General features: G+C 49.7%; 15 non-coding genes across 15 annotated transcripts; all 15 read right to left on the bottom strand.

The window, feature by feature from the left end:
- Positions 1 to 709: 709 nt before the first annotated feature.
- TRNAS-CGA (transfer RNA serine (anticodon CGA)) lies at positions 710 to 791 on the bottom strand. Its single transcript has one exon. It is a non-coding gene; the product is annotated as a tRNA-Ser (tRNA).
- Positions 792 to 1,361: 570 nt separating this feature from the next.
- Positions 1,362 to 1,443, bottom strand: TRNAS-UGA (transfer RNA serine (anticodon UGA)). The gene has a single exon. It is a non-coding gene; the product is annotated as a tRNA-Ser (tRNA).
- Positions 1,444 to 1,665: 222 nt separating this feature from the next.
- Positions 1,666 to 1,747, bottom strand: TRNAS-AGA (transfer RNA serine (anticodon AGA)). The gene has a single exon. It is a non-coding gene; the product is annotated as a tRNA-Ser (tRNA).
- Positions 1,748 to 3,609: 1,862 nt separating this feature from the next.
- Positions 3,610 to 3,691, bottom strand: TRNAS-CGA (transfer RNA serine (anticodon CGA)). The gene has a single exon. It is a non-coding gene; the product is annotated as a tRNA-Ser (tRNA).
- A 570-nt stretch (positions 3,692 to 4,261) lies between these two features.
- Positions 4,262 to 4,343, bottom strand: TRNAS-UGA (transfer RNA serine (anticodon UGA)). Its single transcript has one exon. It is a non-coding gene; the product is annotated as a tRNA-Ser (tRNA).
- Positions 4,344 to 4,565: 222 nt separating this feature from the next.
- Positions 4,566 to 4,647, bottom strand: TRNAS-AGA (transfer RNA serine (anticodon AGA)). Its single transcript has one exon. It is a non-coding gene; the product is annotated as a tRNA-Ser (tRNA).
- A 1,862-nt stretch (positions 4,648 to 6,509) lies between these two features.
- On the bottom strand, positions 6,510 to 6,591 carry TRNAS-UGA (transfer RNA serine (anticodon UGA)). Its single transcript has one exon. It is a non-coding gene; the product is annotated as a tRNA-Ser (tRNA).
- A 570-nt stretch (positions 6,592 to 7,161) lies between these two features.
- Positions 7,162 to 7,243, bottom strand: TRNAS-UGA (transfer RNA serine (anticodon UGA)). Its single transcript has one exon. It is a non-coding gene; the product is annotated as a tRNA-Ser (tRNA).
- A 222-nt stretch (positions 7,244 to 7,465) lies between these two features.
- TRNAS-AGA (transfer RNA serine (anticodon AGA)) lies at positions 7,466 to 7,547 on the bottom strand. Its single transcript has one exon. It is a non-coding gene; the product is annotated as a tRNA-Ser (tRNA).
- A 1,862-nt stretch (positions 7,548 to 9,409) lies between these two features.
- Positions 9,410 to 9,491, bottom strand: TRNAS-CGA (transfer RNA serine (anticodon CGA)). Its single transcript has one exon. It is a non-coding gene; the product is annotated as a tRNA-Ser (tRNA).
- Positions 9,492 to 10,061: 570 nt separating this feature from the next.
- TRNAS-UGA (transfer RNA serine (anticodon UGA)) lies at positions 10,062 to 10,143 on the bottom strand. Its single transcript has one exon. It is a non-coding gene; the product is annotated as a tRNA-Ser (tRNA).
- Positions 10,144 to 10,365: 222 nt separating this feature from the next.
- On the bottom strand, positions 10,366 to 10,447 carry TRNAS-AGA (transfer RNA serine (anticodon AGA)). Its single transcript has one exon. It is a non-coding gene; the product is annotated as a tRNA-Ser (tRNA).
- A 1,862-nt stretch (positions 10,448 to 12,309) lies between these two features.
- TRNAS-UGA (transfer RNA serine (anticodon UGA)) lies at positions 12,310 to 12,391 on the bottom strand. The gene has a single exon. It is a non-coding gene; the product is annotated as a tRNA-Ser (tRNA).
- A 570-nt stretch (positions 12,392 to 12,961) lies between these two features.
- On the bottom strand, positions 12,962 to 13,043 carry TRNAS-UGA (transfer RNA serine (anticodon UGA)). Its single transcript has one exon. It is a non-coding gene; the product is annotated as a tRNA-Ser (tRNA).
- Positions 13,044 to 13,265: 222 nt separating this feature from the next.
- On the bottom strand, positions 13,266 to 13,347 carry TRNAS-AGA (transfer RNA serine (anticodon AGA)). The gene has a single exon. It is a non-coding gene; the product is annotated as a tRNA-Ser (tRNA).
- Between the last annotated feature and the right edge of the window lie 632 nt (positions 13,348 to 13,979).

Below are 13,979 nucleotides of genomic sequence, written 5' to 3'. Positions count from 1 at the left end.
CATTCAGCCTCCTGGCTGGTGGCAGGTTTGTTGAGGAGAGCAAGGCCGTGTTGGGCCAGTCCCAAAGCAAAGGCGAGCTCCTTCAGCAGGAGTCCATTTATGCGAGGGACCCTAAGTTACTCAGGCATATATAATAATCACCTTTAGCCCTTATAGAGAGGTTTTGGCCGATCGTGGCCGATCGGGGCCAAAGGGGCGGTGGGGTCAGAAGGCTCAGGGTAAGGGCCTCAGTAGCCTCACCTCTCTTGTTGCCCTAGGTTGCACTGTGGTCTGGGACCTGGCCAAACGCCAATCCTTTTTAACCACACCTGCAGCTCTGCCTAGGCCGAGAAGCAACAGCAGAGAGCTTCCTTCCTGCCCCTTCCTGTGCTTCCCACCAACCTCCTAAATTGACCCCTGTAGAGGAGCTAGATGCCTTGTCCTTCCCAAAAACAATTTATCCAGGCACTCACCCCAGACAGCAGGCTCGAAAAGCACAGGCAAGGCTTCTCTGCAGCTCCCCAAAATAGACAGACACAGTGTCTGAGAAGCTGTAGGCCTGGGCAGCGTACTCCTTGAGAGTTTTCATGCTGGCATTGCACAGTGCATTGTTTCACATTCTTGTCTTTGTTTTACCTGTGCTCTCAACGTTGTTGAATAATACATGCTTATTCCTGGGAAAGGAGGCATCCAAGGAAAAACCTAACACATCATTGTGAAAGAGCACCGACGTAGTCGGCAGGATTTGAACCTGCGCGGGGACACCCCAATGGATTTCGAGTCCATCGCCTTAACCACTCGGCCACGACTACTCACGAGGGGTGGCTGCCACTTAAGCTGAGGTTCTCACTCTCACAGCAGTCTTTTTCTTTCCCTCAGTTCACTCTGCTCCACTGCCTTCCCATCTTTGCCTATCCGTTCTACTGCAAAAAATACACTCGGTCCATACCTGCATACTGACGTGACTCAAAGGCACTATTATAAAGTTCATGTTCCTGGCCAGAGAAAAGCAAAAAGGAGGTTGTAAAAGAATGCAGTTATGACACTTTAGGAAAATAATGACACTGTCAGACGCCCCAATAAGGCTACTTCCTTCATGCATCTGATACCTCAGATGGAACTTACTGGCGAGATGATAACTGAAGTTCTTTCCCAATCTCCTTGGCTATTACTCGACATGTGTCTTCTCGACAGCTGGGGTGCACAAGTGGCAGGAGTGCCAGACAGGTAGTCTCATGCCTTCTCCGGCCACTCTTTTGATCCCATTCCCTGCCCAGTGTTTCGCCTTCCTTAGCTCTATTGAGAGTGATAGCTATATTCGGCCTGCTTGTGCAGATGCCATTTAATATGAAGTATAAAATATCACCAAAGGTGAAGTAGCACGTAGTCGGCAGGATTTGAACCTACGCGGGGAGACCCCAATGGATTTCAAGTCCATCGCCTTAACCACTCGGCCACGACTACTTGCTAAAAGCTATGGTCCATTTTCAACGTAGCTCGTTTCTATTTCTGCTGGCGGTCTAGCCTCTGGACAGAAGCAGTCCTTTTCTAGAGAGGAAGGCCACAATGGCAAAAGTTTGAGCCCTCCCAGGCCGCTGACCCTATTAGTCCTGCTTTTGGAGCCCGCATTTATGCCAGAAGGTATTTCAAAGAATTATGGGAAAATACTGTTCACAAAAGGGACAGCGTAGTTGGCAGGATTCGAACCTGCGCGGGGATACCCCAATGGATTTCTAGTCCATCGCCTTAACCACTCGGCCACAACTACCCACACAAGTGAATCTCAACAGGGCACTTTACCTCCATCCGTAGTCTTTTTTCTTTCCGTTCACTGGACCATTTTCCCTGCTCTCCTATACATCATTCCTATTCCACAGAAGACTTTCTAAAGCGTCTCAAGCTAAAAGCAGGCATGCATGTGAAATTAGCACTCCTTGTATGTTCATGTTTTGAGACGGGGGAAAAAAATCAGGCCGGAAGAGGTGGTAGCTTTAACGTCAGGGAGATGGCAGCCACGATAGGCACCATGGCAAAACTTCTGTCTTGGAGGCCATGAATGGACTCCACAGAGAGACGGGTTGGTCTTTACAGGTATGAAAAGAAGTGCCTCGTCCAATCTAGGGCCTGTGGCTAGGCGTTTCCTGAGCTGAATTCTCCTTGGAGGAGAGTGGGCGTGTTCAGTTTCTCTGCAGACTAGTGCCTGACAGGTGAGGGAGGGGGAGCAGGATGCATTTGGCCTGGGTTCATATCTTTCTTCTGTGGCTTTAATGGTCTTTGCTTCATATTCTGTTTTACTGACTGCTTTGCATAGAGGCTGCTCCCTTGTTCTCCCACGCAGGAGGCCCTGAAGAGGAATCCCAAAAATGTCATCTGACGTAGTCGGCAGGATTTGAACATACTCGTGGAGACGCCAAATGATATCTAGTCCATCGCCTTAACCACTTGGTAACGACTACTTGGCTCTGCAAGCGGTGCCCCTTTCAACATAGCCCTTCCTGTCTTCACAGGCAACCTCACTGGCTCCAGTCATTCCGCTCTGCTCCTTCCTCTTCCTCAGCAATCCTTTGCACTGGCAAGGTGCTTCTCAAAAAACAAATATAGGCACTCCTGCCAATCCACAAGTATTCCGAAGGCTTTGCTGAGGCCCTCTGCAGCCCTTCTTCTTTACAGCACATCAACTGCTGACCTTTGTTTGCCCTAAGGCTTCTGCTTCCATATTGGAGTCATCCCAGGCTTTGGTGATCCCAGCCGTCAGCCCAGCACCTCAGTTGAGCCTTTGAAAGGCTGTCAGGCCCTGCTCCTCTTTCTGTCTTGATATTCTAGCCACATTACTTAATAGGTGAGTGGAGGCGGGCCCAAGAGAGGGTAGTCTCTATGCAAATGAAGTGCTTGGGCATACCTGGGAGTGTCCTTCTGCAAGCCATTCAGCCTCCTGGCTGGTGGCAGGTTTGTTGAGGAGAGCAAGGCCGTGTTGGGCCAGTCCCAAAGCAAAGGCGAGCTCCTTCAGCAGGAGTCCATTTATGCGAGGGACCCTAAGTTACTCAGGCATATATAATAATCACCTTTAGCCCTTATAGAGAGGTTTTGGCCGATCGTGGCCGATCGGGGCCAAAGGGGCGGTGGGGTCAGAAGGCTCAGGGTAAGGGCCTCAGTAGCCTCACCTCTCTTGTTGCCCTAGGTTGCACTGTGGTCTGGGACCTGGCCAAACGCCAATCCTTTTTAACCACACCTGCAGCTCTGCCTAGGCCGAGAAGCAACAGCAGAGAGCTTCCTTCCTGCCCCTTCCTGTGCTTCCCACCAACCTCCTAAATTGACCCCTGTAGAGGAGCTAGATGCCTTGTCCTTCCCAAAAACAATTTATCCAGGCACTCACCCCAGACAGCAGGCTCGAAAAGCACAGGCAAGGCTTCTCTGCAGCTCCCCAAAATAGACAGACACAGTGTCTGAGAAGCTGTAGGCCTGGGCAGCGTACTCCTTGAGAGTTTTCATGCTGGCATTGCACAGTGCATTGTTTCACATTCTTGTCTTTGTTTTACCTGTGCTCTCAACGTTGTTGAATAATACATGCTTATTCCTGGGAAAGGAGGCATCCAAGGAAAAACCTAACACATCATTGTGAAAGAGCACCGACGTAGTCGGCAGGATTTGAACCTGCGCGGGGACACCCCAATGGATTTCGAGTCCATCGCCTTAACCACTCGGCCACGACTACTCACGAGGGGTGGCTGCCACTTAAGCTGAGGTTCTCACTCTCACAGCAGTCTTTTTCTTTCCCTCAGTTCACTCTGCTCCACTGCCTTCCCATCTTTGCCTATCCGTTCTACTGCAAAAAATACACTCGGTCCATACCTGCATACTGACGTGACTCAAAGGCACTATTATAAAGTTCATGTTCCTGGCCAGAGAAAAGCAAAAAGGAGGTTGTAAAAGAATGCAGTTATGACACTTTAGGAAAATAATGACACTGTCAGACGCCCCAATAAGGCTACTTCCTTCATGCATCTGATACCTCAGATGGAACTTACTGGCGAGATGATAACTGAAGTTCTTTCCCAATCTCCTTGGCTATTACTCGACATGTGTCTTCTCGACAGCTGGGGTGCACAAGTGGCAGGAGTGCCAGACAGGTAGTCTCATGCCTTCTCCGGCCACTCTTTTGATCCCATTCCCTGCCCAGTGTTTCGCCTTCCTTAGCTCTATTGAGAGTGATAGCTATATTCGGCCTGCTTGTGCAGATGCCATTTAATATGAAGTATAAAATATCACCAAAGGTGAAGTAGCACGTAGTCGGCAGGATTTGAACCTACGCGGGGAGACCCCAATGGATTTCAAGTCCATCGCCTTAACCACTCGGCCACGACTACTTGCTTAAAGCTATGGTCCATTTTCAACGTAGCTCGTTTCTATTTCTGCTGGCGGTCTAGCCTCTGGACAGAAGCAGTCCTTTTCTAGAGAGGAAGGCCACAATGGCAAAAGTTTGAGCCCTCCCAGGCCGCTGACCCTATTAGTCCTGCTTTTGGAGCCCGCATTTATGCCAGTAGGTATTTCAAAGAATTATGGGAAAATACTGTTCACAAAAGGGACAGCGTAGTTGGCAGGATTCGAACCTGCGCGGGGATACCCCAATGGATTTCTAGTCCATCGCCTTAACCACTCGGCCACAACTACCCACACAAGTGAATCTCAACAGGGCACTTTACCTCCATCCGTAGTCTTTTTTCTTTCCGTTCACTGGACCATTTTCCCTGCTCTCCTATACATCATTCCTATTCCACAGAAGACTTTCTAAAGCGTCTCAAGCTAAAAGCAGGCATGCATGTGAAATTAGCACTCCTTGTATGTTCATGTTTTGAGACGGGGGAAAAAAATCAGGCCGGAAGAGGTGGTAGCTTTAACGTCAGGGAGATGGCAGCCACGATAGGCACCATGGCAAAACTTCTGTCTTGGAGGCCATGAATGGACTCCACAGAGAGACGGGTTGGTCTTTACAGGTATGAAAAGAAGTGCCTCGTCCAATCTAGGGCCTGTGGCTAGGCGTTTCCTGAGCTGAATTCTCCTTGGAGGAGAGTGGGCGTGTTCAGTTTCTCTGCAGACTAGTGCCTGACAGGTGAGGGAGGGGGAGCAGGATGCATTTGGCCTGGGTTCATATCTTTCTTCTGTGGCTTTAATGGTCTTTGCTTCATATTCTGTTTTACTGACTGCTTTGCATAGAGGCTGCTCCCTTGTTCTCCCACGCAGGAGGCCCTGAAGAGGAATCCCAAAAATGTCATCTGACGTAGTCGGCAGGATTTGAACATACTCGTGGAGACGCCAAATGATATCTAGTCCATCGCCTTAACCACTTGGTAACGACTACTTGGCTCTGCAAGCGGTGCCCCTTTCAACATAGCCCTTCATGTCTTCACAGGCAACCTCACTGGCTCCAGTCATTCCGCTCTGCTCCTTCCTCTTCCTCAGCAATCCTTTGCACTGGCAAGGTGCTTCTCAAAAAACAAATATAGGCACTCCTGCCAATCCACAAGTATTCCGAAGGCTTTGCTGAGGCCCTCTGCAGCCCTTCTTCTTTACAGCACATCAACTGCTGACCTTTGTTTGCCCTAAGGCTTCTGCTTCCATATTGGAGTCATCCCAGGCTTTGGTGATCCCAGCCGTCAGCCCAGCACCTCAGTTGAGCCTTTGAAAGGCTGTCAGGCCCTGCTCCTCTTTCTGTCTTGATATTCTAGCCACATTACTTAATAGGTGAGTGGAGGCGGGCCCAAGAGAGGGTAGTCTCTATGCAAATGAAGTGCTTGGGCATACCTGGGAGTGTCCTTCTGCAAGCCATTCAGCCTCCTGGCTGGTGGCAGGTTTGTTGAGGAGAGCAAGGCCGTGTTGGGCCAGTCCCAAAGCAAAGGCGAGCTCCTTCAGCAGGAGTCCATTTATGCGAGGGACCCTAAGTTACTCAGGCATATATAATAATCACCTTTAGCCCTTATAGAGAGGTTTTGGCCGATCGTGGCCGATCGGGGCCAAAGGGGCGGTGGGGTCAGAAGGCTCAGGGTAAGGGCCTCAGTAGCCTCACCTCTCTTGTTGCCCTAGGTTGCACTGTGGTCTGGGACCTGGCCAAACGCCAATCCTTTTTAACCACACCTGCAGCTCTGCCTAGGCCGAGAAGCAACAGCAGAGAGCTTCCTTCCTGCCCCTTCCTGTGCTTCCCACCAACCTCCTAAATTGACCCCTGTAGAGGAGCTAGATGCCTTGTCCTTCCCAAAAACAATTTATCCAGGCACTCACCCCAGACAGCAGGCTCGAAAAGCACAGGCAAGGCTTCTCTGCAGCTCCCCAAAATAGACAGACACAGTGTCTGAGAAGCTGTAGGCCTGGGCAGCGTACTCCTTGAGAGTTTTCATGCTGGCATTGCACAGTGCATTGTTTCACATTCTTGTCTTTGTTTTACCTGTGCTCTCAACGTTGTTGAATAATACATGCTTATTCCTGGGAAAGGAGGCATCCAAGGAAAAACCTAACACATCATTGTGAAAGAGCACCGACGTAGTCGGCAGGATTTGAACCTGCGCGGGGACACCCCAATGGATTTCAAGTCCATCGCCTTAACCACTCGGCCACGACTACTCACGAGGGGTGGCTGCCACTTAAGCTGAGGTTCTCACTCTCACAGCAGTCTTTTTCTTTCCCTCAGTTCACTCTGCTCCACTGCCTTCCCATCTTTGCCTATCCGTTCTACTGCAAAAAATACACTCGGTCCATACCTGCATACTGACGTGACTCAAAGGCACTATTATAAAGTTCATGTTCCTGGCCAGAGAAAAGCAAAAAGGAGGTTGTAAAAGAATGCAGTTATGACACTTTAGGAAAATAATGACACTGTCAGACGCCCCAATAAGGCTACTTCCTTCATGCATCTGATACCTCAGATGGAACTTACTGGCGAGATGATAACTGAAGTTCTTTCCCAATCTCCTTGGCTATTACTCGACATGTGTCTTCTCGACAGCTGGGGTGCACAAGTGGCAGGAGTGCCAGACAGGTAGTCTCATGCCTTCTCCGGCCACTCTTTTGATCCCATTCCCTGCCCAGTGTTTCGCCTTCCTTAGCTCTATTGAGAGTGATAGCTATATTCGGCCTGCTTGTGCAGATGCCATTTAATATGAAGTATAAAATATCACCAAAGGTGAAGTAGCACGTAGTCGGCAGGATTTGAACCTACGCGGGGAGACCCCAATGGATTTCAAGTCCATCGCCTTAACCACTCGGCCACGACTACTTGCTTAAAGCTATGGTCCATTTTCAACGTAGCTCGTTTCTATTTCTGCTGGCGGTCTAGCCTCTGGACAGAAGCAGTCCTTTTCTAGAGAGGAAGGCCACAATGGCAAAAGTTTGAGCCCTCCCAGGCCGCTGACCCTATTAGTCCTGCTTTTGGAGCCCGCATTTATGCCAGAAGGTATTTCAAAGAATTATGGGAAAATACTGTTCACAAAAGGGACAGCGTAGTTGGCAGGATTCGAACCTGCGCGGGGATACCCCAATGGATTTCTAGTCCATCGCCTTAACCACTCGGCCACAACTACCCACACAAGTGAATCTCAACAGGGCACTTTACCTCCATCCGTAGTCTTTTTTCTTTCCGTTCACTGGACCATTTTCCCTGCTCTCCTATACATCATTCCTATTCCACAGAAGACTTTCTAAAGCGTCTCAAGCTAAAAGCAGGCATGCATGTGAAATTAGCACTCCTTGTATGTTCATGTTTTGAGACGGGGGAAAAAAATCAGGCCGGAAGAGGTGGTAGCTTTAACGTCAGGGAGATGGCAGCCACGATAGGCACCATGGCAAAACTTCTGTCTTGGAGGCCATGAATGGACTCCACAGAGAGACGGGTTGGTCTTTACAGGTATGAAAAGAAGTGCCTCGTCCAATCTAGGGCCTGTGGCTAGGCGTTTCCTGAGCTGAATTCTCCTTGGAGGAGAGTGGGCGTGTTCAGTTTCTCTGCAGACTAGTGCCTGACAGGTGAGGGAGGGGGAGCAGGATGCATTTGGCCTGGGTTCATATCTTTCTTCTGTGGCTTTAATGGTCTTTGCTTCATATTCTGTTTTACTGACTGCTTTGCATAGAGGCTGCTCCCTTGTTCTCCCACGCAGGAGGCCCTGAAGAGGAATCCCAAAAATGTCATCTGACGTAGTCGGCAGGATTTGAACATACTCGTGGAGACGCCAAATGATATCTAGTCCATCGCCTTAACCACTTGGTAACGACTACTTGGCTCTGCAAGCGGTGCCCCTTTCAACATAGCCCTTCCTGTCTTCACAGGCAACCTCACTGGCTCCAGTCATTCCGCTCTGCTCCTTCCTCTTCCTCAGCAATCCTTTGCACTGGCAAGGTGCTTCTCAAAAAACAAATATAGGCACTCCTGCCAATCCACAAGTATTCCGAAGGCTTTGCTGAGGCCCTCTGCAGCCCTTCTTCTTTACAGCACATCAACTGCTGACCTTTGTTTGCCCTAAGGCTTCTGCTTCCATATTGGAGTCATCCCAGGCTTTGGTGATCCCAGCCGTCAGCCCAGCACCTCAGTTGAGCCTTTGAAAGGCTGTCAGGCCCTGCTCCTCTTTCTGTCTTGATATTCTAGCCACATTACTTAATAGGTGAGTGGAGGCGGGCCCAAGAGAGGGTAGTCTCTATGCAAATGAAGTGCTTGGGCATACCTGGGAGTGTCCTTCTGCAAGCCATTCAGCCTCCTGGCTGGTGGCAGGTTTGTTGAGGAGAGCAAGGCCGTGTTGGGCCAGTCCCAAAGCAAAGGCGAGCTCCTTCAGCAGGAGTCCATTTATGCGAGGGACCCTAAGTTACTCAGGCATATATAATAATCACCTTTAGCCCTTATAGAGAGGTTTTGGCCGATCGTGGCCGATCGGGGCCAAAGGGGCGGTGGGGTCAGAAGGCTCAGGGTAAGGGCCTCAGTAGCCTCACCTCTCTTGTTGCCCTAGGTTGCACTGTGGTCTGGGACCTGGCCAAACGCCAATCCTTTTTAACCACACCTGCAGCTCTGCCTAGGCCGAGAAGCAACAGCAGAGAGCTTCCTTCCTGCCCCTTCCTGTGCTTCCCACCAACCTCCTAAATTGACCCCTGTAGAGGAGCTAGATGCCTTGTCCTTCCCAAAAACAATTTATCCAGGCACTCACCCCAGACAGCAGGCTCGAAAAGCACAGGCAAGGCTTCTCTGCAGCTCCCCAAAATAGACAGACACAGTGTCTGAGAAGCTGTAGGCCTGGGCAGCGTACTCCTTGAGAGTTTTCATGCTGGCATTGCACAGTGCATTGTTTCACATTCTTGTCTTTGTTTTACCTGTGCTCTCAACGTTGTTGAATAATACATGCTTATTCCTGGGAAAGGAGGCATCCAAGGAAAAACCTAACACATCATTGTGAAAGAGCACCGACGTAGTCGGCAGGATTTGAACCTGCGCGGGGACACCCCAATGGATTTCGAGTCCATCGCCTTAACCACTCGGCCACGACTACTCACGAGGGGTGGCTGCCACTTAAGCTGAGGTTCTCACTCTCACAGCAGTCTTTTTCTTTCCCTCAGTTCACTCTGCTCCACTGCCTTCCCATCTTTGCCTATCCGTTCTACTGCAAAAAATACACTCGGTCCATACCTGCATACTGACGTGACTCAAAGGCACTATTATAAAGTTCATGTTCCTGGCCAGAGAAAAGCAAAAAGGAGGTTGTAAAAGAATGCAGTTATGACACTTTAGGAAAATAATGACACTGTCAGACGCCCCAATAAGGCTACTTCCTTCATGCATCTGATACCTCAGATGGAACTTACTGGCGAGATGATAACTGAAGTTCTTTCCCAATCTCCTTGGCTATTACTCGACATGTGTCTTCTCGACAGCTGGGGTGCACAAGTGGCAGGAGTGCCAGACAGGTAGTCTCATGCCTTCTCCGGCCACTCTTTTGATCCCATTCCCTGCCCAGTGTTTCGCCTTCCTTAGCTCTATTGAGAGTGATAGCTATATTCGGCCTGCTTGTGCAGATGCCATTTAATATGAAGTATAAAATATCACCAAAGGTGAAGTAGCACGTAGTCGGCAGGATTTGAACCTACGCGGGGAGACCCCAATGGATTTCAAGTCCATCGCCTTAACCACTCGGCCACGACTACTTGCTTAAAGCTATGGTCCATTTTCAACGTAGCTCGTTTCTATTTCTGCTGGCGGTCTAGCCTCTGGACAGAAGCAGTCCTTTTCTAGAGAGGAAGGCCACAATGGCAAAAGTTTGAGCCCTCCCAGGCCGCTGACCCTATTAGTCCTGCTTTTGGAGCCCGCATTTATGCCAGTAGGTATTTCAAAGAATTATGGGAAAATACTGTTCACAAAAGGGACAGCGTAGTTGGCAGGATTCGAACCTGCGCGGGGATACCCCAATGGATTTCTAGTCCATCGCCTTAACCACTCGGCCACAACTACCCACACAAGTGAATCTCAACAGGGCACTTTACCTCCATCCGTAGTCTTTTTTCTTTCCGTTCACTGGACCATTTTCCCTGCTCTCCTATACATCATTCCTATTCCACAGAAGACTTTCTAAAGCGTCTCAAGCTAAAAGCAGGCATGCATGTGAAATTAGCACTCCTTGTATGTTCATGTTTTGAGACGGGGGAAAAAAATCAGGCCGGAAGAGGTGGTAGCTTTAACGTCAGGGAGATGGCAGCCACGATAGGCACCATGGCAAAACTTCTGTCTTGGAGGCCATGAATGGACTCCACAGAGAGACGGGTTGGTCTTTACAGGTATGAAAAGAAGTGCCTCGTCCAATCTAGGGCCTGTGGCTAGGCGTTTCCTGAGCTGAATTCTCCTTGGAGGAGAGTGGGCGTGTTCAGTTTCTCTGCAGACTAGTGCCTGACAGGTGAGGGAGGGGGAGCAGGATGCATTTGGCCTGGGTTCATATCTTTCTTCTGTGGCTTTAATGGTCTTTGCTTCATATTCTGTTTTACTGACTGCTTTGCATAGAGGCTGCTCCCTTGTTCTCCCACGCAGGAGGCCCTGAAGAGGAATCCCAAAAATGTCATCTGACGTAGTCGGCAGGATTTGAACATACTCGTGGAGACGCCAAATGATATCTAGTCCATCGCCTTAACCACTTGGTAACGACTACTTGGCTCTGCAAGCGGTGCCCCTTTCAACATAGCCCTTCATGTCTTCACAGGCAACCTCACTGGCTCCAGTCATTCCGCTCTGCTCCTTCCTCTTCCTCAGCAATCCTTTGCACTGGCAAGGTGCTTCTCAAAAAACAAATATAGGCACTCCTGCCAATCCACAAGTATTCCGAAGGCTTTGCTGAGGCCCTCTGCAGCCCTTCTTCTTTACAGCACATCAACTGCTGACCTTTGTTTGCCCTAAGGCTTCTGCTTCCATATTGGAGTCATCCCAGGCTTTGGTGATCCCAGCCGTCAGCCCAGCACCTCAGTTGAGCCTTTGAAAGGCTGTCAGGCCCTGCTCCTCTTTCTGTCTTGATATTCTAGCCACATTACTTAATAGGTGAGTGGAGGCGGGCCCAAGAGAGGGTAGTCTCTATGCAAATGAAGTGCTTGGGCATACCTGGGAGTGTCCTTCTGCAAGCCATTCAGCCTCCTGGCTGGTGGCAGGTTTGTTGAGGAGAGCAAGGCCGTGTTGGGCCAGTCCCAAAGCAAAGGCGAGCTCCTTCAGCAGGAGTCCATTTATGCGAGGGACCCTAAGTTACTCAGGCATATATAATAATCACCTTTAGCCCTTATAGAGAGGTTTTGGCCGATCGTGGCCGATCGGGGCCAAAGGGGCGGTGGGGTCAGAAGGCTCAGGGTAAGGGCCTCAGTAGCCTCACCTCTCTTGTTGCCCTAGGTTGCACTGTGGTCTGGGACCTGGCCAAACGCCAATCCTTTTTAACCACACCTGCAGCTCTGCCTAGGCCGAGAAGCAACAGCAGAGAGCTTCCTTCCTGCCCCTTCCTGTGCTTCCCACCAACCTCCTAAATTGACCCCTGTAGAGGAGCTAGATGCCTTGTCCTTCCCAAAAACAATTTATCCAGGCACTCACCCCAGACAGCAGGCTCGAAAAGCACAGGCAAGGCTTCTCTGCAGCTCCCCAAAATAGACAGACACAGTGTCTGAGAAGCTGTAGGCCTGGGCAGCGTACTCCTTGAGAGTTTTCATGCTGGCATTGCACAGTGCATTGTTTCACATTCTTGTCTTTGTTTTACCTGTGCTCTCAACGTTGTTGAATAATACATGCTTATTCCTGGGAAAGGAGGCATCCAAGGAAAAACCTAACACATCATTGTGAAAGAGCACCGACGTAGTCGGCAGGATTTGAACCTGCGCGGGGACACCCCAATGGATTTCAAGTCCATCGCCTTAACCACTCGGCCACGACTACTCACGAGGGGTGGCTGCCACTTAAGCTGAGGTTCTCACTCTCACAGCAGTCTTTTTCTTTCCCTCAGTTCACTCTGCTCCACTGCCTTCCCATCTTTGCCTATCCGTTCTACTGCAAAAAATACACTCGGTCCATACCTGCATACTGACGTGACTCAAAGGCACTATTATAAAGTTCATGTTCCTGGCCAGAGAAAAGCAAAAAGGAGGTTGTAAAAGAATGCAGTTATGACACTTTAGGAAAATAATGACACTGTCAGACGCCCCAATAAGGCTACTTCCTTCATGCATCTGATACCTCAGATGGAACTTACTGGCGAGATGATAACTGAAGTTCTTTCCCAATCTCCTTGGCTATTACTCGACATGTGTCTTCTCGACAGCTGGGGTGCACAAGTGGCAGGAGTGCCAGACAGGTAGTCTCATGCCTTCTCCGGCCACTCTTTTGATCCCATTCCCTGCCCAGTGTTTCGCCTTCCTTAGCTCTATTGAGAGTGATAGCTATATTCGGCCTGCTTGTGCAGATGCCATTTAATATGAAGTATAAAATATCACCAAAGGTGAAGTAGCACGTAGTCGGCAGGATTTGAACCTACGCGGGGAGACCCCAATGGATTTCAAGTCCATCGCCTTAACCACTCGGCCACGACTACTTGCTTAAAGCTATGGTCCATTTTCAACGTAGCTCGTTTCTATTTCTGCTGGCGGTCTAGCCTCTGGACAGAAGCAGTCCTTTTCTAGAGAGGAAGGCCACAATGGCAAAAGTTTGAGCCCTCCCAGGCCGCTGACCCTATTAGTCCTGCTTTTGGAGCCCGCATTTATGCCAGAAGGTATTTCAAAGAATTATGGGAAAATACTGTTCACAAAAGGGACAGCGTAGTTGGCAGGATTCGAACCTGCGCGGGGATACCCCAATGGATTTCTAGTCCATCGCCTTAACCACTCGGCCACAACTACCCACACAAGTGAATCTCAACAGGGCACTTTACCTCCATCCGTAGTCTTTTTTCTTTCCGTTCACTGGACCATTTTCCCTGCTCTCCTATACATCATTCCTATTCCACAGAAGACTTTCTAAAGCGTCTCAAGCTAAAAGCAGGCATGCATGTGAAATTAGCACTCCTTGTATGTTCATGTTTTGAGACGGGGGAAAAAAATCAGGCCGGAAGAGGTGGTAGCTTTAACGTCAGGGAGATGGCAGCCACGATAGGCACCATGGCAAAACTTCTGTCTTGGAGGCCATGAATGGACTCCACAGAGAGACGGGTTGGTCTTTACAGGTATGAAAAGAAGTGCCTCGTCCAATCTAGGGCCTGTGGCTAGGCGTTTCCTGAGCTGAATTCTCCTTGGAGGAGAGTGGGCGTGTTCAGTTTCTCTGCAGACTAGTGCCTGACAGGTGAGGGAGGGGGAGCAGGATGCATTTGGCCTGGGTTCATATCTTTCTTCTGTGGCTTTAATGGTCTTTGCTTCATATTCTGTTTTACTGACTGCTTTGCATAGAGGCTGCTCCCTTGTTCTCCCACGCAGGAGGCCCTGAAGAGGAATCCCAAAAATGTCATCTGACGTAGTCGGCAGGATTTGAACATACT

This window comes from Pleurodeles waltl, unplaced genomic scaffold (assembly GCF_031143425.1).
Source record: "Pleurodeles waltl isolate 20211129_DDA unplaced genomic scaffold, aPleWal1.hap1.20221129 scaffold_380, whole genome shotgun sequence".
Lineage (NCBI taxonomy): Eukaryota > Metazoa > Chordata > Amphibia > Caudata > Salamandridae > Pleurodeles > Pleurodeles waltl.
The sequence above is the reverse complement of the archived record's forward strand: the minus strand, read 5'-3'. Positions and strand labels throughout refer to the sequence as shown.